The following is a 24,739-nucleotide window of genomic DNA, read 5'->3' as shown; positions in this document are numbered from 1 at the left end:
CTCCACCTTCAATAGGAGGGGCTGTCTGGCAGAGAGAGAGACAGAGAGACCTAATCATCCCTTTAATAATCAGGAAAAAAAAAATCTGTATTTTAAATTGTTATTGTTTTTGTTGTTGCTAATGGTGGTGTTTTTTCCTTTCATTACAGGTTAAGAAATCTCTTAGGCCTTATCCTTTTCTGACAGTTTTAGGGATTTAAAAACATCCTAAGAACCCTAATTTGTGCTGCAAATAATAATTTCAAACTCATTTGATACTGACCTATGACAACCTGTGACGTGACATGACATTTATTAATCTCATGGATGTAACAGTAAAACTCTTCAACTGACAGATAAAGCTGCAATGCAAGCAAAACTATTTCACAAATGCTTATAGGTCATTAAAATCATTACAAAACACTAATACATTATTTAAGGATTTGGTAACACTGTAAAATAATGTCTAATTTGTTAACATTATGCAGTATAACATAGTATGCAGTCTTCGTAGGGCACCAACTCCCAGAGGGGGCACCATCCCAGTTGCTCAAAAAAAAAAAAAAAAAAAAAAAAAACATGCGTCATTCTCCCATCCGCGCTCGCGACCGCTCACACCTCATGTTTGCGGCTGAATGTTCGTAATTGATGGATGGACATCTATGCCTGGGTATAGGACATCAGCAATCCGGCACAGAGAAAAGAAAACTAAAGAAAATAAAACAGGCATAAAGTTGTCTTGACATTGGACTTTCTAGAGTCTCAAATTTAGGGCCGGTCTCTAAAGTTACATTTGATATTGTTATACACTTTTCTAACGTCAGTAGCATTTGAAGAGAATGACTTACAGTCATAAAAACAACTGTAATTGTTCATCTAGGTGACAGCTATAATGCACAATTAAATTGAATGTTTGATATTTATTACAACAAACTGTAAGTCATATGTAAATTATGCAACTTTTTCACATGGGCTCAAATGCAAATTTGAAGCTCAATAGCATTTGAGAAGAAAGACTTGCAGTCACAAAGCAATTGTAATGTGTTCATATAGGTGTCAGCTACAATGCACACCTTATACATTTTTTATAAATATTAAAATAAAGTGTTACTAAAGTTATATATATTGTTCTGTGTATGTGATTTCAAAGTCTAGATTGGTCGGATTAACCCTTTAACTGCCGCATCCCTTAAAACTGATTGTCAGAGGGTTACTGTAAATGCTTATGCCCGCTGGGCACAGTTATCCTGATGCCACCGGGGTGGCGTTGCACTGATGGCTTGAGCCCGACATCGCTGCTTGCAGCTATATTTAGGGCTCAAGCCCGAAGGGGCGAAGAGCCCTATTGTTCCCCTAAGGATTATTCTTTTTAGGGCTCAAGCCCGAAGGGGCGAAGAGCCCTATTGTTCTTCTAAGGATTATTCTTCTTCTTATTATTATTATTTTTTTTATTTTTTATTAAACCTTCCGGGGGTTTTTGGAGGCCTTAACATGCTCAAAAACTCTTGAAAATTGGCACACACATTGGAATCTGCGGCCATCAGGACGCCACAGAGACTGGGCCCCGGGCGTGGCACAGGGACTCTACAGCGCCCCCTGGAACACAGTCAGAAATCTTGAACCATAGCTCACACACACTTTCATGTATTTATATGAAACTCAGTACACTTATAGATCTCATTGAGCCGAGCAACTTTCGCACTCTATGTCATAGGCTCCGCCCAACAGGAAGTCAGCTATTTAGGGCTGTTTATAAAAAGCATGCTCTGGAATTTGATATACTTGTCATAGGTCTTTTACTTGATTGCCACCAAACTCGGTCAACATGATCTCAAGACATTGGGGATGGAAAATTGCGAGGGGATTTTTGATATCTCGAACGGTTTGCCCGTGGCGAGGCGTTGAAATTATGGCGAGATATGAGAAACAGGAAATGTCTAATAACATCCACATACATTTCCTGAATTTGATCAAACTTCATTGGTTTGTTCGTTGTATGATACTGATCGTATATATGTGACTATTAAGAGTCAACATTATAGCGCCACCAACTGGCAGCAGGAAGTGTGCCATTTTCCAAATGCTTTGAATTCAGCATCTTATTTTTACTCTATTTACTTAAAACTTCATCAGAATAATGACAAAACACGGCCGATGTAAATCTGTTGTGGGGATATTGATATCTGATATAGTGTTGCCATGGCAACGTGTCAAACTTGAATGTTCTGTTATGGTGAGTTTGAGGCAGACAACAAGCTCAGATTTACATAAAACTCAAAACACATATCAGTATTAGTGATAGCTAGACAATGGCAAAAGCTTTTAAAAGGGCGTGAAGGAGGCACTCTATAGCGCCACCTTTTGTCAAAAGTGGGGGGGTTAGTTTTAGCTACAGACACCAAACTTGGTACATAAATTGTTCTTTTCAAGACGGACAACTTTCTAATTCACAGTCATCAGCTACGACCAACAGGAAGTCGGCTATTTTGATTTGAATATTTAAATTGAGCTCTGATTTAATGCATACTCCTCACAGGGGAAGTACACTATACACACCAAACTTTGTCTACATGAAGAAAAACCATTGAGGAACTTAAATTGCGAACGGATTTTGGTTAGCTTGAACGGTTTTGTCGTGGTGAATTTTTGAAATGACAGTAAAAAGGGAAACATTAATTGCCTTGTATGTTTAAATTGCAGCTTCCAAACACTTCAAAGCATTTTTTTATACAAAGATCAAATCATTTTGAGGAAATATGCATAGTTTCACGACTTTACAACACTGTATGGATAAAAGAAAATTAAAAAACTGTCAGACTTCTCAACTGACATGATCTCACTCTGGCCACCCTGTCTGTGTGAGGGAAGGGAGGGGGAGAGGGAGGGGGAGTGTGAGGGGGTTGGTGACTGTGACAGTGTGTGTGGACTGTAGGGAGGGGCTGTCTGGCAGAGAGAGAGACAGAGAGACCTAATCATCCCTTTAATAATCAGGAAAAAAAAAATCTGTATTTTAAATTGTTATTGTTTTTGTTGTTGCTAATGGTGGTGTTTTTTCCTTTCATTACAGGTTAAGAAATCTCTTAGGCCTTATCCTTTTCTGACAGTTTTAGGGATTTAAAAACATCCTAAGAACCCTAATTTGTGCTGCAAATAATAATTTCAAACTCATTTGATACTGACCTATGACAACCTGTGACGTGACATGACATTTATTAATCTCATGGATGTAACAGTAAAACTCTTCAACTGACAGATAAAGCTGTAATGCAAGCAAAACTATTTCACAAATGCTTATAGGTCATTAAAATCATTACAAAACACTAATACATTATTTAAGGATTTGGTAACACTGTAAAATAATGTCTAATTTGTTAACATTATGCAGTATAACATAGTATGCAGTCTTCGTAGGGCACCAACTCCCAGAGGGGGCACCATCCCAGTTGCTCAAAAAAAAAAAAAAAAAAAAAAAAAACATGCGTCATTCTCCCATCCGCGCTCGCGACCGCTCACACCTCATGTTTGCGGCTGAATGTTCGTAATTGATGGATGGACATCTATGCCTGGGTATAGGACATCAGCAATCCGGCACAGAGAAAAGAAAACTAAAGAAAATAAAACAGGCATAAAGTTGTCTTGACATTGGACTTTCTAGAGTCTCAAATTTAGGGAAGGTCTCTAAAGTTACATGTGATATTGTTATACACTTTTCTAACGTCAGTAGCATTTGAAGAGAATGACTTACAGTCATAAAAACAACTGTAATTGTTCATCTAGGTGACAGCTATAATGCACAATTAAATTGAATGTTTGATATTTATTACAACAAACTGTAAGTCATATGTAAATTATGCAACTTTTTCACATGGGCTCAAATGCAAATTTGAAGCTCAATAGCATTTGAGAAGAAAGACTTGCAGTCACAAAGCAATTGTAATGTGTTCATATAGGTGTCAGCTACAATGCACACCTTATACATTTTTTATAAATATTAAAATAAAGTGTTACTAAAGTTATATATATTGTTCTGTGTATGTGATTTCAAAGTCTAGATTGGTCGGATTAACCCTTTAACTGCCGCATCCCTTAAAACTGATTGTCAGAGGGTTACTGTAAATGCTTATGCCCGCTGGGCACAGTTATCCTGATGCCACCGGGGTGGCGTTGCACTGATGGCTTGAGCCCGACATCGCTGCTTGCAGCTATATTTAGGGCTCAAGCCTGGAGGGCGAGAGCCCTATTGTTTTCCTTAGGATTATTTGTTATTATTATTATTTTTCTTCAAGGTTTCGGGGGCTTTTGGGGCCCTTAACATGCTTAAAAAGTCTTGAAAATTGGCACACACATTGGAACCTGCGGCCATTAGGGCCGGGCAGAGACTGATACACGGGCGTGGCACAGGGGCTCTACAGCGCCCCCTGGAATACTGAGGGCCATATATCATACATACTTGCACGTAGACACACGAAACTCGGTACACATGTAGATCTCATCAAACCAAACAACTTTTGTACTGCATGTCATAGGCTCCGCCCAACAGGAAGTTGGATATTTAGGGTTTAGTATTCATATTTTTCGTCAAAGTTGTGGGGGCTTTTGGGGTCCTTAACATACTCAAAAACTCTTGAAAATTTGCGCACACTTTGGAATCTGTGGCCTTTAGGAGCCTGCAGAGGCTGGGACCCGGGCGTGGCACAGGGGCTCTATGGCGCCCCCTGGAACACAGTCATAAATGTTGATGTATAGCTCACACATACTTGCTCGTATTAATATGAAACTCAGTACACATATAGATCTCATCGTGCTGAACAACTTTCGTACTGCATGTCATTCGGCTCCGCCCAACAGGAAGTCAGCTATTTAGAGTTATGTAAAAAGCGCATGCTCTGGAATTTGAAATACTTGTCATAGGTTTTTTTGCCGATTGCCTCCAAACTCGGTCAACATGATCTCAAGACATTGGGGATGAAAAATTGCCAGGGGATTTTTGATATCTCGAACGGTTTGCTCGTGGCGAGGTGTTGAAATTATGGCGAGAAATGAGAAACAGGAAGTGTCTAATACCATCCACATACATTTCCTGATTTTAATCAAACTGCATCAGATTATTCGTTGTATGATGTCGATCGCATATATGTGACTATTAGGAGTCAAAGTTATAGCGCCACCAACTGGCAGCAGGAAGTGTGTCATTTTCAAAATGATTTGAATTCAGCATCTTATTTTTACTCGATTTGCTTCAAACTTCATCAGAATAATGTTAAAACACAGCCGATATAAATCTGCTGGGGGGATATTGATATCTAAAAATATTGTTGCCGTGGCAACATGTTAAACTGGAATACTTCTCAGGTGATTTTGAGGCATATAACATGCTTAGAATTTCATCAAACTCAGAACACATATCAGTATTTATGATAACTAGACACTGGCAAAAGTTCATAAGAGGGCGTGGAAGAGGCACTCTATAGCGCCACCTTTTGTCAAAAGTGGCGGGGTTAGTTTTAGGTACAGACACCAAACTCGGTACAAAAACTTTTCTTATCAAGACGGACAACTTTCTAATTCACAGTCATCAGCTACGATCAACAGGAAGTCAGCTATTTTGATTTGAATGTGGATTTTTTTTTACATTTAGCTGTGAATTAATGCATACTGCTCAGAGGAGAGTAACACTATACACACCAAACTTTGTCTACATGATGCCAAAATATTTTAAACAACTTAAATTGCCAATGGATTTTGGATAGCTTAAACGGTTTTGTCGTGGTGATTTTTTTAAATGACAGTAAAAATTGAATTATTAATTTTCCTGCATTTTTAAATTCCGAACACTTCAAAACCTTTTTTCGTACAGAAAAAAAGTCATTCTGAGTAAATATGGATAGTTTCACGACTTTACAACACTGTATGGATAACAGAAAATTAAAAAACTGTCAGACATCTCATCTCACTCTGTCCGTCTGTTTGAGTATATGTGCTTCAGACTTCCATTGTCTGAGAGAAATAGCGCCCCTACAGGTTCAATTCCCGGACTTTTACTTTCACTTTTAAATCGGTTAAAAATACAAATAAATACTTAGATTTAATTCACACTGACAAGCTAAACCAACATATCTGATTATTACCGGTTCAGGGCTCATGGATAAATTATTTCTGGCCAGAGATACGTGAGAAATAGGAGAGATGAATCACCGCTGTGATCACGAGCGTCTGGAGTAAAAAGCTCAGAAAAAACGAATTTATTCCTGTTTTAAAGCTTTTAAAAATAAATTATTACAGCAATATCACACAATCAACCAATTAGAACACACCAAGAGCTAAATTCAGATGTTTTTGAACTGTTTGTGTGAAAATGAATTATTTGCGGCTGCCTATCTGAAATCACCGCCTCCGATCAGCGCGTACAGTGTCGAGCTCAAAACAAACGAATTTATTCTTGTTTAAGAGCTTTTTTAAATAAAATATTACCACAAATGCACACAATAAACTCATTGTAACACTACAAGAGCTAAATGCAGGTGTTTGTGACCCGTTTAAGTGTGAAAGACTATTTGAAAGCGCGACTGGCAGAATAACATATCTCTCCAGCTGCAGGATTCTGGCTTTCGTCGTACGAACGAACACATCACGGACAAGATTATTTCAAAATACATAATAGCTTGGCGACCATAAACGACAACAGCCACGTGAACATAAACTGTTGAGAAATATATCTGAAATGGATCTACTGGATTTTAATATTAAGTGACCGCATATACCAGCTGCTTCTGTCTTCAATTTTAATCTATATAAAAAATGAAATTTATTCATCTTGGGTGCTTTTTAATGTGTGTACGTATTTATTTATTTATTTATTTATTATATTGCTCTAACAATAATTAATCTATATTTAATTAAATCAATTACATTTTATTTTACATTTGATTTGTCAATTTCTGCATCTAAACGCCTAAAAACATAAAACATGCTCTATTATACTATTGTTAGCAATTTCTTTATCGTCCAATTTATCTGGTGTACACACTTTTATTTTCATAATAAACTTGTTTGTTAGATTATACACAGTTACAGTGGTCTATAATAAATATTAACAGGTTTTAGTCAAGCTGTTTAGAATGATTGCAGTAGGCTAATTTTTTTAAATGTAAATCCAAAAAAATAAAAAAATAAAAATAAATAAAAAACATTGGAAAACAATAACTGTTGTACTTTTTTATACATTTTGTATAATTTGATAGTTTATGCATTATAGTTATAAAAACAAATAAATTTAGCCACTCACATAGAAATCTTAGGCCTTATCCTTTTCTGACAGTTTTAGGGATTTTTAAAAATCCCAAAAAACCTTATTTGTGCTGCAAATAATAATTTCAAACTCAAAAAGTAAATAGTCAGTTCATGCTTTATAAAGCCTTGTCCCAATATTAATAGTCAGTAGTAAGCAGTTTATAAATACAGCTATAAATAGCTTGTTTTTGGTTTATAAGCACATTTATTAAAAAGGAGAGTAAAGGGTCAGTTTTCTTCCTATGAAAAATAAAAAAATAAAAATAAACAAACAACAACACAGATTGATACAGAGCTCAGAAATTCTATTGTGGATTTATGATAAAATCAGCCTGTAAATTAATTCATACTCCTCCAAGAAGACACAAGTAGTTCACACCAAACTTTTTTTTAACATGAAGCCAATATACTGAAAATGTTAAATTGCGAATGGGTTTAGGATACCTTAAATGGTGTGGCCATAGCGATTTATTAAAGTAACATAAAAAAATACAATAGTTATTTTACTATATCTTTAATTTTTTTCATTCCAAACTCTTCATAATTTTTTATATAGGTAGAAGTCATCATTTGAAGGAAGCACAGTAAGTTTCATAGCTTTATCATTTTCAAGAGCCAGCATAAAATTAAAACTATCATAACTTATAAATCAAGCTTGCAATTCTTAGTACCAATAATGGCCACCAGATGGAGCTATAGGATTACTTTTAAATAATTATTGTAGAAACAAGTATGATTTAAATCATTTATAGAAATCTTTCAAAGAAAAATAATATGAATTTTATGTATTTTACTGATAAAATGACCATGACTTAATTAGAATAACAAGCTGAAGTATTGTGAACTGTATATTAAGAATAATTTTTTATAGGCTTTATGGATAGACATGTTTTGAGTGACTCTTGAAGGATCAGCACCACATCCTCTTTTACCACTGTTTAAAGAATTTATCTTACAGAACAGATGCAAATGAATTTTGGATAGCTTGAATGGTTTTGTCGTGGTGATTTTTTGAAATAACAGTAAAAAAGTAACCAGTAAATGTCTTATATTTTTTTAAAGTGCAGCTTCTAAACACTTCAAAAAAATGTACACATAGAAGACAAGTCATTCTGAGGAAATATGCATAGTTTCATGACTATAAAACACTATATGGATGATAGAAAATTAAAAAACTATCATACATCTGATGTCACTCTGTCCCTCTGTCACTGTGGGTAGTGTGTCTGTGTGTGTGTGTGTGTTAAGTGAATTAGGTGTGAAACTATCAGGGTGCATTTAGTCTCCAGCGCCAACATTTTACAGAACTGCCACTTACCTGGAGTCTCAGAATTACTCGGTGTCAGGTTCTGAGAGATCTAAGATTCCAAAAAAGTATTTAATTAGAATACCATGAAGTATTGTGAAATACTATATATTAAGTCTTTATATATAGGCTTTATGAACAGATTAGAGTGACTCGTGAAGGACCAGCACCACCTCCTCTTGTCCGATGGTTTGAGGAATATATCTTCCAGAATCCAGGATTAAGATTTAGGAGCTCATTTTTATTCCACCTCCTTTCCTGAAAGTCTGTCTTGCAGAATTGACTAAAAATTTATCTTCACATTAATTCCTTATTATTTTGCAATTCTTTTTGTCAGTTCTTCTTGACCTGTTTTTTTCTTCTTCTTTTCTGACCTCATGACCCAGTCAGCATTTTTTGTATAATGGTCAAGTCTTAACTTATCCATTTCTGTATTGCCTTTGTGTTTGATATTTCTCATGGGTATTTCATAATTTTCGACCTTACAGTTTGAGTTAAAACTCTTTTTTAGCGCATTTCATCTGTAAAAGAAAACATGCCTAATAATTCTGCACATATGAATATAAGGAGTTTTTCTCTTCCAGCTTTCCTGGACTATTGTATAGCACTCATAAATGATTAAATAAAAAATAATGGTAGTTATTAAGATTGATATGGTTTGGAATTGGTAAAATGTGCTTGGAAAAAAATCACAATAAAACAATGTTTTAATATTTAAGTTTGGAATATTAACTGACATGAATGAATGCTATATAAATATTGTTCATGATAACATAATGTTCATAAATGGAATCTTATTGTAAAGTGTTACTAAAGTTATATATATATATATATATATATATATATATATATATATATATATATATATATATATATATATATATATATATATTGTTCTGTGAATGTGATTTTAAAGTCTAGATGATTCGGATTAACCCTTTAACTGCCATATCCTTTAAAACCTCACTGCCAGAGGGATATTGTGAATGCATGTGTCCGCTGGGCACAGTTTACCTGATGCCACCGGGGTGGCGATGGCATTGGTGGCTTGAGCCCGCCATCGCTGCTTGCAGCTATATTTCTTATTATTATTATTATTTTTTTTATTTTTTATTAAACCTTCCGGGGGTTTTTGGGGGCCTTAACATGCTCAAAAACTCTTGAAAATTGGCACACACATTGGAATCTGCGGCCATTAGGACGCCACAGAGACTGGGACCCGGGCGTGGCACAGGGGCTCTACAGCGCCCCCTGGAACACAGTCAGAAATCTTGAACCATAGCTCACACACACTTGCATATATTTATATGAAACTCAGTACACTTGTAGATCTCATTGAGCTTAACAACTTTCGCGCTCTATGTCAAAGGCTCCGCCCAACAGGAAGTCAGCTATTCATGGCTGTTTAAAAAAAGCATGCTCTGGAATTTGATATACTTGTCATAGGTTTTTTACTTGTTTGCCACCAAACTCGGTGAACATGATCTCAAGACATTGGGGATGAAAAATTGCGAGGGGATTTTTGATATCTCGAACGGTTTGCCCGTGGCGAGGCGTTGAAATTAGGGCAAAAAGTGAGAAACAGGAAATGCCTAATAACATCCACATACATTGCCTGAGTTTGATCAAACTTCATCGGTTTTTTCGATGTATGATACCGATCGTATATATGTGACTATTAAGAGTCAACGTTATAGCGCCACCAACTGGCAGCAGGAAGTGAGTCATTTTCAAAATGCTTTGAATTCAGCATCTTATTTTTACTCGATTTGCTTCAAACTTCATCAGAATAATGTCAAAACACGGCCGATGTAAATCTGTTGTGGGGATATTGATATCTTATATATTGTTGCCATGGCAACGTGTCAAACTTGAATATTCTGTTATGGTGATTTTGAGGCAGATAACAACCTCAGATTTACATGAAACTCAAAACACATATCAGTATTCTTGATAGCTAGACAATGGAAAAAGCTTTTAAAAGGGCGTGGAAGAGGCACTCTATAGCACCACCTTTTGTCAAAAGTGGGGGGGTTAGTTTTAGCTACAGACACCAAACTCGGTACAAAAATTGTTCTTATCAAGACGGACAACTTTCTAATTCACAGTCATCAGCTACGATCAACAGGAAGTCAGCTATTTTGATTTGAATGTGGATTTTTTTTTTACATTTAGCTGTGAATTAATGCATACTGCTCAGAGGAGAGTAACACTATACACACCAAACTTTGTCTACATGATGCCAAAACATTTTAAACAACTTAAATTGCCAATGGATTTTGGATAGCTTGAACGGTTTTGTCGTGGTGATTTTTTTAAATGACAGTAAAAATGGAATTATTAATTGTCCTGCATTTTTAGATTCCAAACACTTCAAAACCTTTTTTCATACAGAAAAAAAGTCATTCTGAGTAAATATGGATAGTTTCACGACTTTACAACACTGTATGGATAACAGAAAATTAAAAAACTGTCAGACATCTCATCTCACTCTGTCCCTCTGTTTGAGTATGTGCTTCAGACTTCCATTGTCTGAGAGAAATTGCGCCCCTACAGGTTCAATTCCCGGACTTTTACTTTCACTTTTAAATCGGTTAAAAATACAAATAAATACTTAGATTTAATTCACACTGACAAGCTAAACCAACATATCTGATTATTACCGGTTCAGGACTCATGGATAAATTATTTCTGGCCAGAGATACGTGAGAAATAGGAGAGATGAATCACCGCTGTGATCACGAGCGTCTGGAGTAAAGAGCTCAGAGAAAACGAATTTATTCCTGTTTTAAAGCTTTTAAAAATAAATTATTACAGCGATATCACACAATCAACCAATTAGAACACACCAAGAGCTAAATTCAGATGTTTTTGAACTGTTTGTGTGAAAATGAAATATTTGTGGCTGCCTATATGAAATCACTGCCTCCGATCAGCGCGTACAGTGTCGAGCTCAAAACAAACGAATTTATTCTTGTTTAAGAGCTTTTTTAAATAAAATATTACCACAAATGCACACAATAAACCCATTGTAACACAACAAGAGCTAAATGCAGGTGTTTGTGACCCGTTTAAGTGTGAAAGACTATTTGAAAGCGTGACTGGCAGAATAACATATATCTCTTGAGCTGCAGGATTCTGGCTTTCGTCGTACGAACGAACACATCACGGACAAGATTATTTCAAAACACATAATAGCTTGGCGAATATAAACGAAAACAGCCACGTGAACATAAACTGTTGAGAAATAAATCTGAAGTGGATCTACTGGATTTTAATATTAAGTGACCGCATATACCAGCTGCTTCTGTCTTCAATTTTAATCTATATAAAAAATTAAATTCATTCATCTTGGCTGCTTTTTTTTAATGTGTGAACGTATTTATTTATTTATTTATTTATTTATTTATTATTTTGCTCTAACAACAATTAATCTATATTTAATTAAATCAATTACATTTTATTTTACATTTGATTTGTCCATTTCTGCATCTAAACGCCTAAAAACCTAAAACATGCTCTATTATACTATTGTTAGCAATTTCTTTATCGTCCAATTTATCTGGTGTACACTTTTATTTTCATAATAAACTTGTTTGTTAGATTATACACAGTTACAGTGGTCTATAATAAATATTAACAGGTTTTATTCAAGCTGTTTAGAATGATTGCAGTAGGCCAATTTTTTTAAATGTAAATAAAATAAAATTAAAAAAATTAAATAAATAAATAAAAAACATTGGAAAACAATAACTGTTGTACATTTTTATACATTTTGTATAATTTCATAGTTTATGCATTATAGTTATAAAAACAAATACATTTAGCCACTCACATAGAAATCTTAAAGGCCTTATCCTTTTCTGACAGTTTTAGGGATTTTTAAAAATCCTAAAAAACCTTATTTGTGCTGCAAATAATAATTTCAAACTCAAAAAGTAAATATTCAGTTCATGCTTTATAAAGCCTTGTCCCAATATTAATAGTCAGTAGTAAGCAGTTTATAAATACAGCTATAAAAAGTTTGTTCTTGGTTTATAAGCACATTTATTAAAAAGGAGAGTAAAGGGTCAGTTATCTTCCTATGAAAAATAAAAAAATAAAAATAAACAAACAACAACACAGATTGATACAGAACTCAGAAATTGTATTGTGGATTTATGATAAAATCAGCCTGTAAATGAATTCATACTCCTCCAAGAAGACACAAGTAGTTCACACCAAACTTTTTTAACATGAAGCTAATATACTGAAGATGTTAAATTGCGAATGGGTTTAGGATACCTTAAATGGTGTGGCCATAGCGATTTATTAAAGTAACAAAAAAAAAAATACAATCGTTATTTTACTATATCTTTAAAATTTTTCATTCCAACTCTTCATAATTTTTTATATACGTAGAAGTCATCATTTGAAGGAAGCACAGTAAGCTTCATAGCTTTATCATTTTCAAGAGCCAGCATAAAATTAAAACTATCATAACTTATAAATCAAGCTTGCAATTCTTACTACCAATAATGGCCACCAGATGGAGCTATAGGAATACTTTTAAATAATTATTGTAAAACAAGTATGATTTAAATCATTTATAGAAATCTTTCAAAGAAAAATAATATGTATTTTATGTATTTTACTGATAAAATGACCCTCACTTAATTAGAATAACAAGCTGAAGTATTGTGAACTGTATATTAAGAATAATTCTTTATAAGCTTTATGGACAGATACGTTTTGAGTGACTCTTGAAGGTTCAGCACCACATCCTCTTTTACCACTGTTTAAAGAATTTATCTTACAGAACAGGTGCGAATGAATTTTGGATAGCTTGAATGGTTTTGTCGTGGTGATTTTTTGAAATAACAGTAAAAAAGGAACCAGTAAATGTCTTTTATTTTTTTAAAGTGCAGCTTCTAAACACTTCAAAAAAATTTACACATAGAAGACCAGTCATTCTGAGGAAATATGCATAGTTGCATGACTATACAACATTATATGGATGATAGAAAATTAAAAAACTATCATACATCTGATGTCACTCTGTCCCTCAGTCACTGTGGTTAATGTGTGTGTGTGTGTGTGTGTGTGTGTGTGTTAAGTGAATTAGGTGTGAAACTATCAGGAAACATTTAGTCTCCAGCACCAACATTTTACAGAACTGCCACTTTCCTGGAGTCTCAGAATTACAATGTGTCAGGTTCTGAGAGATCTAAGATTCCCAAAAAATTATTTAATTAGAATACCATGAAGTATTGTGAAATACTATATATTAAGACTTTATATATAGGCTTAATGAACAGATTAGAGTGACTCGTGAAGGACCAGCACCACCTCCTCTTGTCCGATGGTTTGAGGAATATATCTTCCAGAATCCGGGATTAAGATTTAGGAGCTCATTTTTATTCCACCTTCTTTCCTGAAAGTCTGTCTTGCAGAATTGACTAAAAATTAATCTTCACATTAATTCCTAATTCTTTTGCAATTCTTTTGTCAGTTCTTCTTGACCTGTTTTTCTCTTCCAGCTTTCCTGGAGTATTGTATAGCACTCATAAATGATTAAATAAAAAGTAATGGTAGTTATTAAGATTGATATGGTTTGGAATTGGTAAAATGTGCTTGGAAAAAAATCACAATAAAACAATGTTTTAATGTTTAAGTTTGGAATATTAACTGACATGAATGAATGATATATAAATATAGTTCATGTTAACACAATGTTTATAAATGGAATCTTATTGTAAAGTGTTACTAAAGTTTTATATATATATATATATATATATATATATATATATATATATATATATATTGTTCTGTGAATGTGATTTTAAAGTCTAGATGATTCGAATTAACCCTTTAACTGCCATATTCTTTAAAACCTCACTGCCAGAGGGATATTGTGAATGCATGTGCCCGCTGGGCACAGTTTACCTGATGCCACCGGGGTGGCGATGGCATTGGTGGCTTGAGCCCGCCATCGCTGCTTGCAGCTATATTTAGGGCCCGAGCACCGATGGTGTGAGGACCCTCTTGGAATTGCTCCGTTTATTATTATTATTATTATTATTATTATTATTCTTCTTCTCTAAGATGAATCGCATTTTTGAGGGCCTAAACATGCTCGAAAAGTCATGAAACTTTGCACACACCTCAGAACTGGCGAAAATTTACGTCTGATATGGGTTTCAGAAGTGGGTGTGCCAAAATGGCTCAACAGCGCCACCTATACACGTTCAACGGTGTGCGCCTCGAGCTACGTTTCATGTACATGTATGAAAATCGGTATACACATGTAAATCTCCAATACCTACAAAAAAGTCTCTTGGAGCAAAATCCGAAACCCAACAGGAAGTCGGTTATTTCTAATATTATGAGCAAATTTTGTGTCATTTTTGTCATTTCCATGCGTTGTATTTTAACGAACTCCTCCTAGAGATTAATTCAGATCAACACCAAATTTGGTATGCCTAATCTAAAGGCCTTTGCGATGTTAAATTGCGAAGCTTTTGAGTTTTCGTTGAAGGGCCTGTGTGTGGCGGCCTGGCGAATTTCGATGATTCGCCATGAAACAGGAAGTTGCTATAACTCAGACATACAATGACCAATCTGCCCCAAACTTCACATGTTGGATGAGACTCCTGTCCTGAACAGTTTGACACGACCATATTCAGTTATAGTCATAGCGCCACCTATTGGCAACAGGAAGTGACATATTTTACGCTGCGACAAACTACTCCTAGAAATTTTTGACATCAATGTCTTTTTTGTCGTCAGTCTAATCTAAAGGCCTGTACGATGTTAAATTGAGAAGATCTTGAGTTTTCGTTAAAAGGCGTGTCCATGGCGCCGTCACGAAGTTCGATGTCTCGCCATGGGAATAAAAGATGTTATAACTCAGGCATAAAATGTCCGATCTTCCCCAAACTTCACATGTGTGACAAGAGTCCTGGCCTGAACACATCTGAAGGCCAAAATTCCATCAGGTTTGGCAAAATGGCTTGATAGCGCCACCTATACACTTTCAACAGAGTGCGCCTCAAGCTATGTTTCACGTACATGTACAAAAATCGGTATACACATGTAACACACCAATACCTACAAAAAAGTCTTTTGGTACGAAATCCGAATCCCAACAGGAAGTCGGTTATTTAGAATTTTCTCTGCAAAATTGGCGTTGTTTTTGCCATTTTCAGGGGTTGTACTTTAACGAACTCCTCCTAGAGATTTATTCAGATAAACACCAAACCTGGTCAGTGTAATCTTAAGCCCTTTGCGATGTTAAATTGCGAAGATCTTTAGATTTCGTTAAAGGGTGTGTCCATGGCGGCCTGACAAATTTCGATGTTTCGCCATGAAAAAGGAAGTTGCTGTAACTCAGACATACAATGTCCAATCTGCCCCAAACTTCACATGTTAGATAAAACTTCTGCCCTTAACAGATCTACATGCCCACATTCAGTTATAGTCATAGCGCCACCTATTGGCAACAGGAAGTGACATGTTTTACGCTGTGACAAACTACTCCTAGACATTTTTTGACATCAATGTCTTTTTTGTGGTCAGTCTAATCTAAAGGCCTGTGCGATGTTAACTTTTGGAGATCTTGAGTTTTTGTTAAAGGGCGTTTCCATGGCGCCATGACAAAATTTGATGTCTTGCCACGGCAAGAGAAGTTGTTGTAACTCAAGCATAAAATGTTCAATCTTCCCCAAACTTCACATGTTTGATAAGAGTCTTGGCCTGAACACATCTGAAGGCCAATATTCCATTATAATGATAGCGCCACCTGCTGGCAACAGTAAGATTGGCACATATATGGGATATACTTTGATATATTCCACTTATATTTAGGACATTAAATGCATATTTCTCAACGTTCACCTTTTTACTAAAGCCACACGATGGCGGTGAGCCCGGGTGCGAGGGCCCGTTCATCGCTGCTTGCAGCTTTAATTAGGGCTCAAGCCTGGAGGGCGAGAGCCCTATTGTTTTCCTTAGGATTATTTGTTATTATTATTATTATTTATTCTTCTAATTTTTTTCCAAGGTTTCGGGGGCTTTTGGGGTCCTTAACATGCTTAAAAAGTCTTGAAAATTGGCACACACATTGGAACCTGCGGCCATTAGGGCCGGGCAGAGACTGATACACGGGCGTGGCACAGGGGCTCTACAGCGCCCCCTGGAATACTGAGGGCCATATATCATACATACTTGCACGTAGACACACGAAACTCGGTACACATGTAGATCTCATCAAACCAAACAACTTTCGTACTGCATGTCATAGGCTACGCCCAACAGGAAGTTGGCTATTTTGGGTTTAGTAGTCATATTTTTCGTCAAAGTTGTGGGGGCTTTTGGGGTCCTTAACATACTCAAAAACTCTTGAAAATTTGCACACACTTTGGAATCTGTGGCCTTTAGGAGCCTGCAGAAGCTGGGACCCGGGCGTGGCACAGGGGCTCTACGGCGCCCCCTGGATCACAGTCAGAAATGTTGATGTATAGCTCACACATACTTGCCAATATTCATATGAAACTCAGTACACATATAGATCTCATTGTGCCGAACAACTTTCGTATTGAATATCATAGGCTCCGCCCAACAGGAAGTCAGCTATTTAGAGTTATGTAAAAAGCGCATGCTCTGGAATTTGAAATACTTGTCATAGGTTTTTTACTCGATTGCCACCAAACTCGGTCAACATGATCTCAAGACATTGGGGATGAAAAATTGCCAGGGGATTTTTGATATCTCGAACGGTTTGCTCGTGGCGAGGCTTTGAAATTATGGCGAGAAATGAGAAACAGGAAGTGTCTAATACCATCCACATACATTTCCTAATTTTAATCAAACTTCATCAGATTATTCATTGTATGATGTCGATCGCATATATGTGACTATTAGGAGTCAAAGTTATAGCGCCACCAAGTGGCAGCAGGAAGTGTGTCATTTTCAAAATGCTTTGAATTCAGCATCTTATTTTTACTCGATTTGCTTCAAACTTCATCAGAATAATGTTAAAACACAGCCGATATAAATCTGCTGGGGGGATATTGATATCTAAAAATATTGTTGCCGTGGCAACATGTCAAACTGGAATACTTCTCAGGTGATTTTGAGGCATATAACATACTTAGAATTTCATCAAACTCAGAACACATATCAGTATTAGTGACAGCTAGACACTGGCAAAATTTCATAAGAGGGCGTGGAAGAGGCACTCTATAGCGCCACCTTTTGTCAAAAGTGGGGGGGTTAGTTTTAGCTACAGACACCAAACTCAGTACAAAAATTGTTCTTATCAAGACGGACAACTTTCTAATTCACAGTCATGAGCTACGACCAACAGGAAGTCGGCTATTTTGATTTGAATGTGGATTGTTTTTTACATTTAGCTGTGAATTAATGCATACTGCTCAGAGGAGAGTAACACTATACACACCAAACTTGGTGCACATGTTGAAAAAACATTGAGGAACTTAAATTGTGAATGGGTTTTGGATAGCTTGGATGGTTTTGTCGTGGGGATTTTTTTAAATGACAATAAAGATGGAATTATTAATTTTCCTGCATTTTTAAATTCCAAACACTTCAAAACCTTTTTTCATACAGAAAAAAAGTTATTCTGAGTAAATATGCATAGTTTCATGACTTTACAACACTGTATGGATAACAGAAAATTAAAAAACTGTCAGACATCTCATATCACTCTGTCCCTCTGTTTGAGTGTGTGTGCTTAGACTTCCATTGTCTGAGAGAAATAGCGCCCCTACAGGTGCAGTTACCGGACTAAAAAAGGGAGGAGACTGTCTTTTTGTTTCACTTTTAAATCGGTTAAAATACAAATAAATACTTGGATTTAATTCACACTGACAAGCTAAACCAACATATATGATTATTATCAGGTCAGGGCTCATTAATAATTGATGTGTGGTCAGTGATACGTGAGAAACACGAGAGATGAATCACCGCTCTGAGCACCAGCGTGTGGAATGATGAGCTCAGAAAAAAACGAGTTTATTCTTGTTTTATAGCTATTTAAAATAAAGTATTGCAGCGATATCACACAATTCACCAATTAGAGCACACCAAGAGCTAAATTAAAATGTTTTTGAACTGTTTGTGTGAAAATGAAATATTTGCGGCTGCCTATCTGAAATCACTGCCTCCGATCAGCGCGCACAGTGTCACAAGTTCAAAACTAACGAATTTATTCTTGTTTAAGAGCTTTTCAAAATAAATTATTGCCATAAATGCACACAATACATCCATTATAACACAACACGAGCTAAATGTAGGTGTTTGTGACCCGTTTAAGTGTGCAAGACTATTTGAAAGCGCGACTGGCAGAATAACATATATCTCTCGAGCTGCAGGATTCTGCCTTTCGTCGCAAGAACGAACACATCACGGACAAGATTATTTCAAAATACATAATAGCTTGGCGAATATAAACGAAAACAGCCACGTGAACATAAACTGTTGAGAAATAAATCTGAAGTGGATCTACTGGATTTTAATATTAAGTGACCGCATATACCAGCTGCTTCTGTCTTCACTTTTAATCTATATAAAAAATTAAACTCATTCATCTTGGCTGCTTTTTTAATGTGTGTACGTATTTATTTATTCATTTTCAAGAGCCAGCATAAAATTAAAACTATCATAACATATAAATCAAGCTTGCAATTCTTAGTACCAATAATGGCCACCAGATGGAGCTATAGGATCACTTTTAAATAATTATTGTAGAAACAAGTTTGATTTAAATCATTTATAGAAATCTTTCAAAGAAAAATAATATGAATTTTATGTATTTTACTGATAAAATGACCCTCACTTTATTAGAATAACAAGCTGAAGTATTGTGAACTATATATTAAGAATAATTCTTTATGGACAGATAAGTTTTGAGTGACTCTTGAAGGATCAGCACCACATCCTCTTTTACCACTGTTTAAAGAATGTATCTTACAGTACAGGTGCGAATTAATTTTGGATAGCTTGAATGGTTTTGTCGTGGTGATTTTTTGAAATAACAGTAAAAAAGTAACCAGTAAATGTCTTTTATTTTTTTAAGTGCAGCTTCTAAACACTTCAAAAAAATGTACACATAGAAGACAAGTCATTCTTAGGTAATATGCATAGTTTCATGACTATACAACACTATATGGATGATAGAAAATTAAAAAACTATCATAGATCTGATGTCACTCTGTCCCTCTGTCACTGTGGGTAATGTGTGTGTGTGTGTTTGTGTGTGTGTTAAGTGAATTTAGGTGTGAAACTATCAGGGAGCATTTAGTCTCCAGTGCCAACATTTTACAGAACTGCCACTTTCCTGGAGTCTCAGAATTACAATGTGTCAGGTTCTGAGAAATCTAAGATTCCAAAAAATGATTTAATTAGAATACCATGAAGTATTGTGAAATACTATATATTAAGACTTTATATATAGGCTTTATGAACAGATTAGAGTGACTTGTGAAGGACCAGCACCACCTCCTCTTGTCCGATAGTTTGAGGAATATATCTTTCAGAATCCGGGATTAAGATTTAGGAGCTCATTTTTATTCCACCTCCTTTCCTGAAAGTTTGTCTTGCAGAATTGACTAAAAATTAATCTTCACATTAATTCCTAATTATTTTGCAATTATTTTTGTCAGTTCTTCTTGACCTGTTTTTTTTTCTTCTTCTTTTCTGACCTCATGACCCAGTCAGCATTTTTGTACAATGGTCAAGTCTTAACTTATCCATTTCTGTATTGCATTTGTGTTTGATATTTCTCATGGGTATTTCATAATTTTCGACTTTGAGTTAAAACAGTTTGAGTTAAAACTCTTTTTTAGCGCATTTCATCTGTAAAAGAAAACATGCCTAATAATTCTGCACATGAATATAAGGAGTTTTTCTCTTCCAGCTTTCCTGGACTATTGTATAGCACTCATAAATGATTAAATAAAAAATAATGGTAGTTATTAAGATTGATATGGTTTGGAATTGGTAAAATGTGCTTGGAAAAAAATCACAATAAAACAATGTTTTAATGTTTAAGTTTGGAATATTAACTGACATGAATGAATGCTATATAAATATTGTTCATGTTAACATAATGTTTATAAATGAAATCTTATTGTAAAGTGTTACTAAATATATATATATATATATATATATATATATATATATATATATATATATATATATATATATATATATATATATATATATATATATATATATACATACATACATACATATATATATATATATATTGTTCTGTGAATGTGATTTTAAAGTCTAGATGATTCGGATTAACCCTTTAACCGCCATATCCTTTAAAACCTCACTGCCAGAGGGATATTGTGAATGCATGTGCCCGCTGGACACAGTTTACCTGATGCCACCGGCGTGGTGATGGCATTGGTGGCTTGAGCCCGCCATCGCTGCTTGCAGCTATATTTATTATTATTCTTCTTCTTCTTCTTCTTCTCCCGAATGAATCGCATTTTTGAGGGCTTTAACATGCTCAAAAAGTCATGAAACTTTGCACACGCGTCAAACCTGGTGATATAGGATTCAGAAGAGGGTGTGGCAAAATGGCTCGACAGCGCCACCTATACCAAGAAAATCAACAGCCTTCCAGCTATGTTTCACGTACATGCACGAAAATTGGCACACATATGTAACACACCAATACCTACAAAAAAGACTCTTGGAGCGAAATTCTAAACCCAACAGGAAGTCGGTTATTTTTAATATTATGAGCATATTTTGTGTAATTTTGGTCATTTCCATGTGTTGTATTTTAACGAACTCCTCCTAGAGAGTTCTTCAAATCAACACCAAATTTGGTATGCCTAATCTAAAGGCCTTTGCGATGTTAAATTGCGAAGATCTTGAGTTTTCGTTGAAGGGCGTGTCCGTGGCGGCCTGGCGAATTTCGATGATTCGCCATGAAAAATGAAGTTGCTATAACTCACACATACAATGTCCAATCTGCCCCAAACTTCACATGTTTGATGAGACTCCGAACCTGAACAGATTGACATGCCCATATTCAGTTATAGTCATAGCGCCACCTATTGGCAACAGGAAGTGACATATTTTACGCTGCGACGAACTACTCCTAGAAATTTTATGACATCAATGTTTTTTTTGTGGTCAGTCTAATCTAAAGGCCTGTGCGATGTTCAATTGTGAAGATCTTGAGTTTTCGTTAAAAGGCTTGTTCATGGCGCCGCGACGAAGTTCGATGTCTCGCCATGGGAATAAAAGATGTTATAACTCAGGCATAAAATGTCCGATCTTCCCCAAACTTCACATGTGTGATAAGAGTCCTGGCCTGAACAGATCTGCAGGCCAATATTCCAGCGGGTGTGGCAGAATGGCTCTATAGCGCCACCTATACACATTCAACGGAGTGCGCCTCGAGCTATGTTTCACGTACATGTACAAAAATTGGTACACACATGTAACACTCCAATACCTACAAAAAAGTCTCTTGGTACGAAATCCGGATCCCAACAGGAAGTCGGTTATTTTGAATTTTCCATACAAAATTGGTGTTGTTCTTGCCATTTTTTAGGGGTTGTACTTTAACGAACTCCTCCTAGAGATTTATTCAGATCAACACCAAACTTGGTCAGTGTAATCTAAAGCCATTTGCGATGTTAAATTGCGAAGGACTTGAGGTTTCGTTAAAGGGCGTGTCCATGGCGGCCTGACAAATTTCGATGTTTCGCCATGAAAAAGGAAGTTGCTGTAACTCAGACATACAATGTCCAATCTGCCCCAAACTTCACATGTTGGATGAGACTCTTGACCTGAACAGATTGACATGCCCATATTCAGTTATAGTCATAGCGCCACCTATTGGCAACAGGAAGTGACATATTTTACGCTGCGACGAACTACTCCTAGAAATTTTATGACATCAATGTCTTTTTTGTGGTCAGTCTAATCTAAAGGCCTGTGCGATGTTCAGTTGTGAAGATCTTGAGTTTTCGTTAAAAGGCTTGTTCATGGCGCCGCGACGAAGTTCGATGTCTCGCCATGCGAATAAAAGATGTTATAACTCAGGCATAAGATGTCCGATCTTCCCCAAACTTCACATGTGTGATAAGGGTCCTGGCCTGGACAGATCTGAAGGCCAATATTCCATAGAGTGTGGCAAAATGGCTCAATAGCGCCACCTTTACACTTTCAACGGAGTGCGTATACACTTTAAACAGAGTGCGCCTTGAGCTATGTTTCACGTACATGTACAAAAATCGGTACACACATGTAACACACCAATATCTACGAAAAAGTCTCTTGGTACGAAGTCCGAATCCCAACAGGAAGTCAGTTATTTGGAATTTTCTCTGCAAAATTAGTGTTGTTTTGGCCATTTTCAGGGGTTGTACTTTAACGAACTCCTCGTAGATATTTATTCAGATCAACACCAAACTTGGTCAGTGTAATCTAAAGCCTTTTGCGATCTTAAATTGCGAAGATCTTGAGGTTTCGTTAAAGGGCGTGTCCATGGCGGCCTGACAAATTTCATTGTTTCGCCATGAAATAGGATGTTGTTGTAACTCAGGCATAAAATGTCCAATCCTCCCCAAACCTCACATGTTCGATAAAAGTCCTGCCCTGAACACATCTGAAGGCCAATATTCCATTATAATGATAGCGCCACCTGCTGGCAACAGGAAGATTGGCACATATATGGAATAAACATTGATATATTCTACTTATATTTATGAGTTTAAACGCATATTTCTCACCGTTCACCTATTAACTAAAGCCACTCGCTGCTGGTGAGCCCGGGTGCGAGGGCCCGTTCATCGCTGCTTGCAGCTTTAATTATTAGGGCCCGAGCACCGATGGTGTGAGGACCCTCTTGGAATTGCTCCGTTTATTATTATTAGGGCTCAAGCCCAAAGGGCGAGAGGCCTATTGTTTTCCTTAGGATTATTTTTTATTATTATTATTATTATTATTATTATTATTATTATTATTATTATGCTTTTTTTTTTCCAACGTCTCGGGGGCTTTTGGGGCCCTTAACGTGCTTAAAAAGTCTTGAAAATTGGCACACAGATTGGAACCTGCGGCCATTAGGGCCGGGCAGAGACTGATACACGGGCATGGCACAGGGGCTCTACAGCGCCCCCTGGAATATGGAGGGCCATATATCATACATTCTTGCTCGTAGACGTATGAAACTCGGTACACATATAAATCTCATCAATCCAAACAACTTTTGTATTGCATATCATAGGCTCCGCCCAACAGGAAGTTGGCTATTTAGGGTTTAGTATTCAAATTTTTCGTCAAAGTTGTGGGGGCTTTTGGGGTCCTTAACATACTCAAAAACTCTTGAAAATTTGCGCACACTTTGGAATCTGTGGCCTTTAGGAGCCTGCAGAGGCTGGGACCCGGGCGTGGCACAGGGGCTCTACGGCGCCCCCTGGAACACAGTTAGAAATGTTGATGTATAGCTCACACATACTTGCACATATTCATATGAAACTCAGTACACATATAGATCTCATCGTGCCAAACAACTTTCGTATTGCATGTCATAGGCTCCGCCCATCAGGAAGTCAGCTATTTAGAGTTATGTAAAAAGCGCATGCTCTGGAATTTGAAATACTTGTCATAGGTTTTTTTCTCGATTGCCGCCAAACTCGGTCAACATGATCTCACGACACTGGGGATGAAAAATTGCCAGGGGATTTTTGATATCTCGAACGGTTTGCTCGTGGCGAGGCGTTGAAATTATGGCGAGAAATGAGAAACAGGAAGTGTCTAATACCGTCCACATACATTTCCTGATTTTAATCAAACTTCATCAGATTATTCGTTGTATGATGTCGATCGCATATATGTGACTATTAGGAGTCAAAGTTATAGCGCCACCAACTGGCAGAAGGAAGTGTGTCATTTTCAAAATGATTTGAATTCAGCATCTTATTATTACTCGATTTGCTTCAAACTTCATCAGAATAATGTTAAAACACAGCCGATATAAATCTGCAAGGGGGATATTGATATCTAAAAAATTGTTGGCGTGGCAACATGTCAAACTGGAATACTTCTCAGGTGATTTTGAGGCAAATAACATACTTAGAATTTCACAAAACTCTGAACACACATCAGTATTTCTGATAGGAACTTAAA

At 36.2% G+C, this 24,739-nt stretch overlaps 1 protein-coding gene across 1 annotated transcript in view; it reads left to right on the top strand.

The window, feature by feature from the left end:
* Window positions 1-5,812: 5,812 nt before the first annotated feature.
* The window catches only part of cdk11b (cyclin-dependent kinase 11B), a 376,069-nt gene continuing 357,142 nt past the window's right edge, over window positions 5,813-24,739 (top strand). Inside the window, exon 1 of the mRNA XM_052562906.1 lies at window positions 5,813-5,818. The gene's annotated coding sequence lies outside the window, so the exon portion shown is untranslated. The remainder of the gene's footprint in view (window positions 5,819-24,739) is intronic.

The sequence above is a fragment of the Carassius gibelio genome, chromosome B8 (assembly GCF_023724105.1).
Source record: "Carassius gibelio isolate Cgi1373 ecotype wild population from Czech Republic chromosome B8, carGib1.2-hapl.c, whole genome shotgun sequence".
NCBI classification, from domain to species: Eukaryota; Metazoa; Chordata; class Actinopteri; order Cypriniformes; family Cyprinidae; genus Carassius; species Carassius gibelio.
This window is presented reverse-complemented; position numbering and strand designations above follow the sequence as displayed.